At 41.7% G+C, this 12,500-nt stretch overlaps 1 protein-coding gene across 2 annotated transcripts in view; it reads left to right on the top strand.

Moving 5' to 3' along the window:
* Nucleotides 1-12,500, top strand: part of LOC139747477 (acetylcholinesterase-like) — a 216,539-nt gene that overhangs the window by 5,926 nt on the left and 198,113 nt on the right. The window lies entirely within an intron of this gene.

Raw genomic sequence — 12,500 nt, 5'->3', positions numbered from 1 at the left:
AAATGATGGATTGCAATTTGATCTGACTTCAAAATATACCACAAAAGGGCATGAGCATGTGTGTGTGTGTGTGTGTGTGTGTGTGTGTGTGTGTGTGTGTGTGTGTTCTATGGACATTGAAGCTTGTAGCCCCAGAACTCTTTTCATGAGGCTTCAGCAGCGCCCAGAAAGCCAGCTACGTCCAACGGCAAGGATTGCGTGTCACGAAGTGTAGGGACTTTGTATGTTTGTTTGGGCAATGGTAAGTAGAAGGTAATTGAGTAGTTGCTCGTTACTGTCAGTATCAATGTTGCCTTTTCAGCCTATGATATGTTAAACTCACACTTGTAATGCTGAAGAGATAGCAGGTGTTTGGAGTGCGAAGAAGAAAGCCGGACTCGTCTTTGTCTGGGGAGTGTGGATTCAGATGTGAGTGCGTACGTCTGGTGGAATGGATTTCAAAAATGATCTTAGGAGACCATTATCATTTAGCGTGTGTCAGGTCATTTTGGTTGAAATGCGTTTTGCGAGTGTAGCGTTTGCTGAGGGCGACGGTGCCATGAATACAGGTGACTGAAGTGTGAAATTGGAGTGAGCTTTATATTTCTAAGTGAAGGTTGATGGGTAGTTATGTATGTGTGTAGAATGTCTGTGGTTGCTCAGCAGATCTGTATGGTGAATGGTGCATAGTTCGGCTATGTTTGTCGTCGTAATGTAAGGTAACCAGGCAAGTGAGTCATGATTTAGAGAAGGGGTTGATGCATTGTATAGAGCGAATATAGAAGAATTCGAATTCTATTCAAAACCTGTGCCAGTGAGGCTTCTGAAGTTACGTGGTTTGCTGATGGACTTTGTGTTGTTGCTTGTATGGTGGAGAGTAAATGTAATGAGCCCTACCTCGTGTGGGGAGGAATTCTATTTAGCGGGAGGACTAGATTATTCAATATGATGTGAGGGTGTCAGGGGCTGAGAGACCGAAGGAGGATTTCTGTTGGGATGTAAACATTTTGTTCTGAACGAGCCAATATTCGAACTGCTTGATGTAGTTTGTGTAGTGCAAGGGGTGGGTGTCAGGTCACTGATTTTCATTTCCAGCTCGTTTACTCTTTTCCTTTATTCAAGACTTAAGGCTCACATCTGCACAACAATGACTGGACTATAGTAGCTTCACCCATACTTATCTTTGCCCAAAGACACAGACCTTGCCTTCCACATCCTCCGTATAGTTCACCTGTGACCTAAACTCCCTCTTCCAACATAGGACTCACTTCAGTTTCTACCGTTCAGTCTCCTGCCACTTCCACTTGCAGATGCCCGAGGCACTCCAGTTCCTCCAGGTCTTCTGTTGTCAGATTTACACCTAGACTATTCTGCCTAATCTCTGTGCTGCAACTCATCACCAAACTATTTACTTCACATTTATTCGCAACTGTTTCCCTCCACATACTCTCCCTGACCCTAACTACGGCACCTGGAGCCTCTCTTTAGAGCTCATCACCAGAGCCGTTTCATCTAAAGAGAGAGCAAGTAATTCACTTCCTATTCTCCCCCAACCCCAAGCGTAACGAAGACCGGCTCCTTGCTCTAAGTTCCTTTCATTTACGTACCTTCTTCACCTCTCCGTTAGTTAACAAATCAAACACCCTCGATGACATTGTACATCCTTGACGAAAACCCGCCTTCATCGGGATCCACTCACCCTACTTCCTTCCTACTCATGCACATGCCTTCCTCAGTAAAAATTTCTCTTCTGAATTTAGTAACTTTCAGTTAAGTCCATATATTCGTAAAGCTCTCTGCTAGGCAACCCGATCAACCGTTTCATAATCTATCTCCAGACTCTCAAATTCACTCTCTTTTCCAATCAATTCTCACACGTATTCATGAAAGAAAGCAAACACACACCTGAGAGCACACTGCTCTTTCCCATGATGCTTTGTGCATGCTACCACTCTCTTAATCACCACTCTTTCAGACACCTTACTAGGTATATTCAACAATGTTAGGCCTCTATATCGAATATTTACCTTCGTCCCCTAATCTTGATATAAGACATGAGGATATACACACTTCAGGCATGCCACCTTGGGCTATATATATATTGACTAGCTTGACTGACCAAGCAGCTGTCACTGATCTCAATACACTCATTTGCAACCCCATGTACTCCCGCCACTGTGCCATACATCATAACACGCATGGTTTTCATTCACATATGGCTTTCACTACATCCTCTTGTTTGCCATGACTCTCTTGCTCCACATGGCAACTTGTTTCAGAAACACAACATCCGTCATCCCTATCATCTAATACATTCAATAGTTCTTCAAAATTCTCTCTTCATATCTTTTTCACTTCTTTTTTGCCGATCACTACATTACAATCCGCAAACCTTTTATACACTTCTCTTCATTCTCTTGCCCTGCACATAATATTCACCTTCTTTCAAACATTTTCTTATGCTCCCTGAGGTTAAATGTTAATCTTTCATACTATGTCTCATTTGCCTTCTTTTTTCATCTCTAGTACTATTCTCTTGATATCCTGCTAATTCTGCGTGTACTCTTTCCAATCACTCGCACTCATTCCATGCAGAGACTGTTCACACACCTCCCTTTTCTCTTTCACTGGTGATTTAACGTCCTCATCAATCACTCACTATCTTTTCTAGTACGTCCAAATCCCACCCTTCCCATGGCGTTATGCTTCATCCGCGCATGTCAACACTAACTCCCTAAACATCTTCAACTCCTGTGTCACTCCCCTTGTTTCACTTCCTCTCACACAGCGCCATTCTTCCTTAAATGTCTCTTAGCATCTCTGCACGCAGGTCGCTTTTCCAGGATCACCCAAATTCACTATTTCTTTCACATCTTTGTTCTATCCTCTTTTTCTAAAACCTCTTCAACTTTCTCACTCGCCTCCACAAAATGAATACCTGCTGCTACTCTCAGCGCGTTCATGTCCAGTAACCTCTCCTTTTTGAACCTGTCAATCATCACATTAATCCAATAATGCCCGATGAACCTCTACCCTACACACTCACATATACATATGTATATGCACTATCTCTTAGAATTAGGGTTTCCATATCACCATTCCTCTTCAGCACATGAAAAACTCTTCCCCATTAATATTCACACTGGTAACCCCATGCCCTAAAATCATATCATCAATTGCCATTGCACCAACTCTTACAATTAAATCACAAAGTACCAAGATTCAATTCGTTGGATCGGAACTGCCATAACACTCACTTATCCACCCAGATAGCAATCTCTTTAGCTTTATTCCTTTCACTGCAAGCAGTGACTACAAACATGCTCCTATCATTTCAACATTCACTCACTCACATCAGACTTGAATTCAATTCCTTATATTACACTTGTTCACCGTTCCCTGCATTAGCCAGGTAGCTCTAAGAACAGGCAAAGAAAATGCCTCAGTCGCTTACATCCATATCCACATCATTGGTAATGCACCGAATCCACAGCCCCCTATCCACGACCAGGTCCCACGCGCCTTTCCATAGTGGCCCCCGGCTGCTTTATTTGCTATGGTTTAGTCCTCTGACAGTACGTCGCCCCCTGTATACAACATCGCTCCAGTTGACTCTATCTCAAGCACATCTTTCACTCTTCTGGATGTTGAGGCCCCGATCGCTCAAAATCATATTCATTCATTTCTTCCGTTTCTAATTTCGTCTACCCATTCTCCTTATCCTTTTCACCTCTGTCACTTTTGTCAACTTTTCCTAACTCATTCTCTCGACGTGTCCAGATCATTTCAGCCCACACTTTCACCTTTCTCAACCATACTCTTCTTATTACCCCGCGTCTCTCTTACCCAATCATTAATGATTCAATCAACCCTTCTTATACCACATATGTGGTATACAGGGGGCGATGTGCCGTTAATGGACTTATTGGGGTCATATGGAGCAGTGCTCTCGGTGCATTGCGCATGACAGCTGGAGAACAGATGTGAGCGAATGAGGCCCTTTCTTTGTCTGTTCCAATGTTACATCGGTAACGCGGGAAACGGCGAATAAGAGAGTATATATATATATATATATATATATATATATATATATATATATATATATATATATATATATATATATATATATATATATATATATATATATGCTTGTTTATTCTTCTATTTGTATGTTGATAATCATATACGTATGACATCCTCCATGAGTGAAACTAGTTGAAACTTCGCATGGTTTGAGTCGAGCTTGACAAGAAGAGTGCTTTGTTTGCTTCGGAATTTAAAAGCTTAAGGGTTCGGTATCTTGAACTGAATAAGCCATATGAAATTCTTATGATGAGTACACTTTCTAAACTCTGAAGTAAGAGATTCATTCTGTAACATAGCATCGAACTCGAAGCTCTAGATTTGCGTAACTCTCAAACTTACAGACGTATTCCCCCTGCTCACTTCTCTTTTCTTTTTGACCTTAATCTCACCTCCCGTTGACTGAAACCCACTGTCTCGTGTTTCCTTTCACCAAGGGTGTCCGTCTGCTTCTGTCTCCGGCACCCGGCTCTAATCCCCTCATTCCTTCTCTGGCCGCGTCCAATATCCAACTTGTCCCTCTGCTTCGAATGCCATCCGACTAGTGAGTTGCCTGACTACAGTTAACCTCTTTGAACTGCATTTCCACCTGGCCACTTGTTCTAATCCGGCCTCCCTGTATTCCTACCCTGACCTTCGTAAATCCTCTGAGACTGAGACCTTATTTTTCATCATATCTATTCTCATCTGATGGAATCCAACTTACAAATGTTAGGGAGTTTGAAGGACAAGTGGTGTTTCATCTTAGTTTCCGGTACTCTAAGAATGAGAGTTTCAGGTACTCTGAGAATGAGAGAGCTCTACTGCTCGAAGATGGAGTAACCAGACAGTTTGAGGTGTAAATCATTAGCCTCTCAAGTTGGTGTAAAGACCTGGCCGATGATTGAGGCACCTCTGAGCTGTGGGAGTTTGGTTCAAGTCGAGAGATGTGAACCACTTCGCCCGAGGAAGGCAGGAACGCCCTCCTGGAGTGGTTCACTGACGCGTGGACCCAATACGTACAAGAAACGTGATGCTTCGGGCTGAAGCCAACAACACAGGAAAACCTTAGTTGAAGCGCTGGATAAACGAATCATGGAAAGACACACGATCGCCACCCTCGAACAGGGTAGAGAGACCAAAGAAGGAGACAGAAAAAGACATATTTTGCATGTTTACATAATTGCCAACCTCAGTGAATAGATGATGAACCAAGCAACATCTTTAATACGGATGAAGACACATCTCTTGCATTTTAAACCTGACGTGTTGGTTGACATGGAAGATGTCATATATCATAAAGAAAAGAAGTTAAGTGAGCATCAAGCTGTACTACTCTTATGAAGCATGACAATAATAGATCTTTCCTTTAGCATTCCTCAGCAAATTTATAAAGTGGTAGTGCTTTAAACTTATGAGATCCCTCCCTACACAGTGTACTAAGGCTATGAAGGCATACTTATTATACACATATGACCGACGAAAACTCCAGTGCTTGCCCTGGGAACCAGAAAAGAAAAAGAAGTATACGGAGCCAAGGTAAAGATTATTCTCCACATAGATAAAAGTGTCACGGACAAGAGAACTCGAAAATGCTCTGGAACATCGAACTCACATTCTTACTATCCGGCTTAACCATCGACACCCACTTCGCGGACCAGGGCCCCGCGTGGATATTCAAGTTGCACCACCATTGCCACCTCCTCCACAGCTGGCACACACACACACACACACACCCTCCACAACACTCAACATCTTATATTCAACTGTCCTCGATGCTGTACACTGTGTACAGCGAGGCAAGTGCAAGCACCGTCCATACTGCCTCTTGCCACCGCTAACCCCTCTCTCTCCACCGCACCAGCCGACGACAGGGATGATAACACTGATGACTTGCCCCGTCGAGTCAGCAACAAAAGACACCGACAGAAACGCTGCTGTAGGAACGTGAGATCCATCGTAGCTCAGAGAAGAGAGAGAGAGAGAGAGAGAGAGAGAGAGAGAGAGAGAGAGAGAGAGAGAGAGAGAGAGAGAGAGAGAGAGAGAGAGAGAGAGAGAGAGAGAGAGAGAGAGAGAGATCCATCTTGCATTATGAGGATGAAATTGAGACAAATGTAGCATTCAGATGGTGATGACACGAGCAGGATAAATGGACGGACTACACACACACACACGGAAAGACGAGGAGAGACATAGCCTCCTTCCCCGAATACCAGGGTTACTCTAGACATCGATGACAAGAACGACCTGACCCAGAGGGAGGCTGTCATACCAGCGAGACCTGGCGAGAAGCAAAAGCTGCGTGTGAGAAAGCAGTGTCGTCTCTCTCAGTGTTGTCGCCCAGCGGATAAATGTCATCACCACACGAAAGACTTTAAAAGAATTTTTGCTCTCGACAACATTATTTTTGGAGCGGAGCGAAGCTGGCTACACTAGGTCAAGCCACGAAATGTAAAACTGTAAGTTGATAAAGAAGTTTTGGCAGTTGTTATATATATATATATATATATATATATATATATATATATATATATATATATATATATATATATATATATATATATATATATATATATATATATATATATATATATATATATATATATATATATATATATTCCTATGAGTCCACGGGGAAAATGAAACACGATAAGTTCCCAAGTGCACTTTCGTGTAATAATCGTATCATCAGGGGAGACACAAGAGAGAAATTTGTCAGTTGATATACAACGAAGAGACGAAGCTAGGACGCCATTTGGCCTTAGGAGGCTCATCTATCCTGCTTTGCACATGAGTTGTGTTCTGATGGATAGTACAGACGACTTGGAATGTGATGCGTATTTTTTCTTTTTCTACATCAGAGACTGCACATCCCATACGCTTTACGAGGTACGCAGTATAGCGTATAATAACTCTGCGGAGGGTCATCAAAATTCTATTTTGATTTTTGAAAGGTACAGCCTGCTGGAGGTTGTCAGTGGTTCAAATTCAAAACGGTCTAAAATTTGAGGGAGGAACGAGCGTCAGTGTTGATGTGTTTGGTTCCACTCGTCTTATTCACAAGAAACATGTGAGTAGGATATACTGGAGTCGCTGGGAAGGTCCTTACACACAAACAGACATACAGACAGACAGACAGACACACACACACACACACACACACACACACACACACACACAAATTGGGATCCAAAAATGCCAATGTCCAGTCATGCTTGTTGACACAAGGCCAGCTCAGAGACTCTGTAGTGGTGAATGACATACACCCTATTCATCGTCCATTTCCCCATGACTAACGTTTAGGCACACAGATTAGGAATGGGACTTTGAAAGCATTTTCATTATACAGAGTGACATTCAATCTGAGCAACGCAATGCAGGAATCACATTTACATATAGAATGGCTCACCTTTTCGAGTCTACAGGGCAAGAGATTTGCATATTTCTATTTATATTTATATCGATCTATGGAGCCTTTTTTTTAAAAAAAAAAAAACTTGACCCTTTAAAGTCTGGGTCGAGTTCCTAATGCTTTGAAAGATAACCTCTGTTCGACTCTGTACGAGGTTCATATTAATAAAGTTTATGTGATGAGTAAACGCGAGGGGAGCTTGAGTCTTCTAGTGGAAGATGAGTTTAAAACAATGATGATTGATTCGTCAGCATCTGATTTTGAGACTTTTAGCCACGAAATTCAATTCAGATTGCTTAAGAAAAGATCTAGTCTTTCCTTTGCACCAGAGGCAGTGTTCTGGAGAGAAGTTGATGGAATAATTGGGTGAATGGATCCAAGGCAGAAGCTTAGCGTAACAGATGATGATGTATGGAGGAGGAGATGGGATAGTGTGGGTGACAGAGATGGATGGACCTTTGGGGCCCCGGGGAGTTGATGGCAAGAGGTGGAAAAGAAAAGAAAATTGAACTAGTGCATCGAGTGATCTTACCCTGAAAAGATACCATGGGTGGAATAGATACGAAGAGGATAGATGCAATCAAGGAAGTGTAAGATTGACTTGTGGTATGACAGTCAGTGATAAGTGGCATGCGAGAGAAAAGGTTTCAAAAGGGGAATATACGGTGGGCTTAATGGGATTAAATGATGGATTTTGGATCAGCACTGTGTTCTTGAGTTTATACAGCCAAGGACTGAGAACGTGAACGAAATAAGTGATAGAAGCTGTTAGGAGGCAAGAGGTAGAGACTGAAAAAGTGAACTTCAGTGTAAGGTGGTTAAGGATCTTGATCATGCTTCGTCGGAACGTTAGGGAGGGATTGCGTAGAGGCTCCTGAAGGCTATGGTAGAGAACACTGTAGTGGTGTTCAGGCTCCCGAAGAGGTCCTTTGACATTGCTGTAGGGCTGTTGAGGCTCCTGACGCCTACAGTGGAGAAGGTTGCTGTTCTGTATAAGCTTCCAAAGCATGCGCTAGTTTAAGGCCCCTTGCTGTGATGTAACCGTTAGCTTAGGCTACAATGCTGTGGAGGTATTTGTAGCAGGCATCAATGTAAGCTCCAGGGCTGTGATGACCCCCTGCAGCAGCCATTAGTGTAGGTTGCACTGCTGTGAAAGCCCTTGCAGTAGGTACTAGTCCAGACTGCAATGCTATGAAGGCCTCTTGCAGCTGGCATAAGTTTAGGCAACCACTGGGCAAAGGTATGAAACCAGGGTGTGGAAGGAGAGAGAGAGAGAGAGAGAGAGAGAGAGAGAGAGAGAGAGAGAGAGAGAGAGAGAGAGAGAGAGAGAGAGAGAGAGAGAGAGACAGCGGTGTGAGACAAAGTCGGGGTGTGGAGGGAGCGAGGGGACACCACTACGAGACAAAAGGTGGAAGCAACTTGCTTGACGAGAACAGGAGAGCTAAAATTAGCCCTCGTCCCAAATACCGAAACACCTTTCTTGTCCAGGACAATGCCTGGCTCACAATACTTGTAAAACACTGTGTTATAAAGCCTGAGATAATTAATTTTACGCAAAACATGAACTTCATTTTGAGTTTCCTCCTTTCCTAAATGTATTTATTCCTTTTGAGAGGCAGACGCAGGTCTTGAAGGTACGTATTCTCAACGGCGCCTGGTCTTTCAGAACCTGAGTTACCTCAGGCGGTTTCATTAGGCTTTAAACAAAAAAATGTGCGAAGAGTTCATATATATATATATATATATATATATATATATATATATATATATATATATATATATATATATATATATATATATATATATAATCTTGCTGTTATGTGATGCCACGACCTCCATCATAAGTTCATACAGCTTCAAGGTTGCGCTCCACGCAGGAGCAGGAAAATGATGGTCTTCTTTGCAGTGAGTAGTTCCTCGACGAGACTCGATTGCTTTCAGTTCCCCTTGACAAAGATTCGGACTATTACTGAGACGTTTGTGGAAGTCATTTTATTTATGAAGGTTTTTGGTACTCCCGATCGTGTTGTATGGGTGCGAGTCTTGAGCACCGAGTACACAAGACCAGAAGAAGGTAGATGAGTTGGAAATTAAATGCCCCAGAACAATATGGTGTGAAGACTTTTTTTTCTTTTTTATGTTGGAGGCTCCAACCTCGGACAAAAGTTCCACATCAAGGTCGGGCCTTAATTGAAATATAAAGAGAGTTAATGAGAGAGAGTGAGGAGACATGAGGAAAAGTATTTCAAGAATTCTGGAGGAAGTGGAAAAACCTGTCTTTTTAAAAGGTCTAGGTCATAGCTGTTAGAGAAGAATGATGGGATAGAGAGTTTCGAGGCTTCGAGGTTTAGGGATAGAACCGGTTATCAAAACGGCCCAGCCTTGAGTTCTCAACTGCCACAGAGTAATCACGTGAAGCAGCAGTATTACATGGTCTAGCAAATAGTATGGGGTACACAAGCAGCCACCTATCGGCAACAAAAACCGAATTAATACCCATAGAAAAGAGAAAATAAACTAACACTGCGGCGTACGGCAAATGCGTCAAGTTTTAAGGTTAGGCTGGGAGAGTTGGTAAGCTGGACTGCTTTAGACTCAACTCTGTCAAGTAATTATGTAGAACTAGAACCATCCCAGATGTGACCCCAATACTCCATTCAAGGAAGGATCAATTTATTGTATAAATGGAGCAAATGTTCGTAACAAATGAAATTTTGTCATCTAAACAATATTTCCAATTTCTCAGAGGCAGACTTAACTACCTGCGTAGGGTGAATGTTACAGTAGCACCAAGTAAGTTCATCGTGTTAAATTGTGGAGACAAAAATCCATCAAAATACATGTGGAAATTGTAAAGGGTGGTGCAAAGAGATTTTGTGGAGGCATTAAACCTCATCAGTAAACACGTTGCGTCTATCCCATAAGGATACTCTTTCCGAGTTTATAGAGGAAGTTGTACTGAGACGAGATACAGGTCGATTGAGAGAGGAAGAAACAGATTCGATGGAGGTGGAGGAATACACTATTGAGTCGTCAGATTATGAGTGCATTTGTTATCTGCTGAAGAAAGGCAATCGCTGAAAAAATAGAGGAGGAGTGTAGGAGACAGAAAAGAACCTTTTTGGACACCATTGTTGCTTGGGAAATGGGAAAGGTTAATCCATCATCAACTACTGAGATGGATCAACGAGAGAGGAAGATTAGATATGAAGGAGCAGAGTGAGAGAGGGAAACCAAAACGGATCTTAGCGTTGAGTCTTCGATGCTGCAGCCCATCAAAAGCTTTGGATATATCAAGGGCAACTGACTCCACGAAATCTCCCAAAGATGATGTCCAGATTTTTGTAAGTTAGGAAAGGATCTCGCCTTATGGACGTCATATTGATAGATACTGAAAAACGCTGTGATATTGATGATGTTTTAGGATAAGAGAACTTAGAAGGGATTCAATAAAAGTCAAAGCAACAGATCGATAGCTGAAGGGGCTAGAATGGTAACTCTGGTATGGGTAAGTGTAAGTGCCAGTGCTGTTTCTAGGAAGAAGGTAAGGATTTGGTTCGTAAAACAGACGGTGAGGGACAGGCACAAATCGTTCGTGTAAATAATGAAAATGCGATAGTGCAGTCTGGCTGAGAGAAAGCTAACTAGGGTTTGCTGAAATGGTTTGGACATGTGGAGATGATGAGTGAAGAAAGTTTGGCAAAGAGGAGCAGGATGGAAAAGAAGACAGGAGATGGAGGGATGAGGTGAAAGAGTCTTTAAGGTGCTGTAGTCTGAACATTCAGAGGGTAAGAGGCATGCATGGGATAGAGCTATTTAGAGATGGATAGATAGATAGATAGACAGATAGATAGCTAGATAGCTAGATAGCTAGATAGAGCTAGATAGAGCTAGATAGAGCTAGATAGAGCTATTTAGAGATGGATAGATAGATAGATAGATAGACAGATAGATAGCTAGATAGCTAGATAGCTAGATAGCTAGATAGCTAGATAGCTAGATAGCTAGATAGAGCTAGATAGAGATGGATAGATAGATAGATAGACAGATAGATAGCTAGATAGCTAGATAGCTAGATAGCTAGATAGCTAGATAGCTAGATAGCTAGATAGCTAGATAGCTAGATAGCTAGATAGAGCTAGATAGAGCTATTTAGAGATGGATAGATAGATAGATAGACAGATAGATAGCTAGATAGCTAGATAGAGCTAGATAGAGATGGATAGATAGATAGATAGACAGATAGATAGCTAGATAGCTAGATAGCTAGATAGCTAGATAGCTAGATAGCTAGATAGCTAGATAGCTAGATAGCTAGATAGCTAGATAGAGCTAGATAGAGCTAGATAGAGCTAGATAGAGATGGATAGATAGATAGATAGATAGACAGATAGATAGATAGATAGATAGATAGATAGATAGATAGAGAGATAGAGCTAGATAGAGCTATTTAGAGATGGATAGATAGATAGATAGACAGATAGATAGCTAGATAGCTAGATAGAGCTAGATAGAGCTAGATAGAGCTATTTAGAGATGGATAGATAGATAGATAGACAGATAGATAGATAGACAGATAGATAGATAGAGAGATAGAGCTAGATAGAGCTAGATAGAGATGGATAGATAGATAGATAGATAGACAGATAGATAGCTAGATAGCTAGATAGCTAGATAGCTAGATAGCTAGATAGCTAGATAGAGCTAGATAGAGATGGATAGATAGATAGATAGACAGATAGATAGCTAGATAGAGCTAGATAGAGCTAGATAGAGATGGATAGATAGATAGATAGATAGATAGATAGATAGAGAGATAGAGCTAGATAGAGATGGATAGATAGATAGATAGATAGATAGATAGAGAGATAGAGCTAGATAGAGATGGATAGATAGATAGATAGACAGATAGATAGCTAGATAGCTAGATAGCTAGATAGCTAGATAGCTAGATAGAGCTAGATAGAGATGGATAGATAGATAGATAGACAGATAGATAGCTAGATAGAGCTATTTAGAGATGGATAGATAGATAGATAGAGAGATA

The sequence above is a fragment of the Panulirus ornatus genome, chromosome 68, assembly GCF_036320965.1.
Source record: "Panulirus ornatus isolate Po-2019 chromosome 68, ASM3632096v1, whole genome shotgun sequence".
Lineage (NCBI taxonomy): Eukaryota > Metazoa > Arthropoda > Malacostraca > Decapoda > Palinuridae > Panulirus > Panulirus ornatus.
Note: the sequence above shows the minus strand (reverse complement) of the source record. Positions and strands in the feature narration are given on the sequence as shown.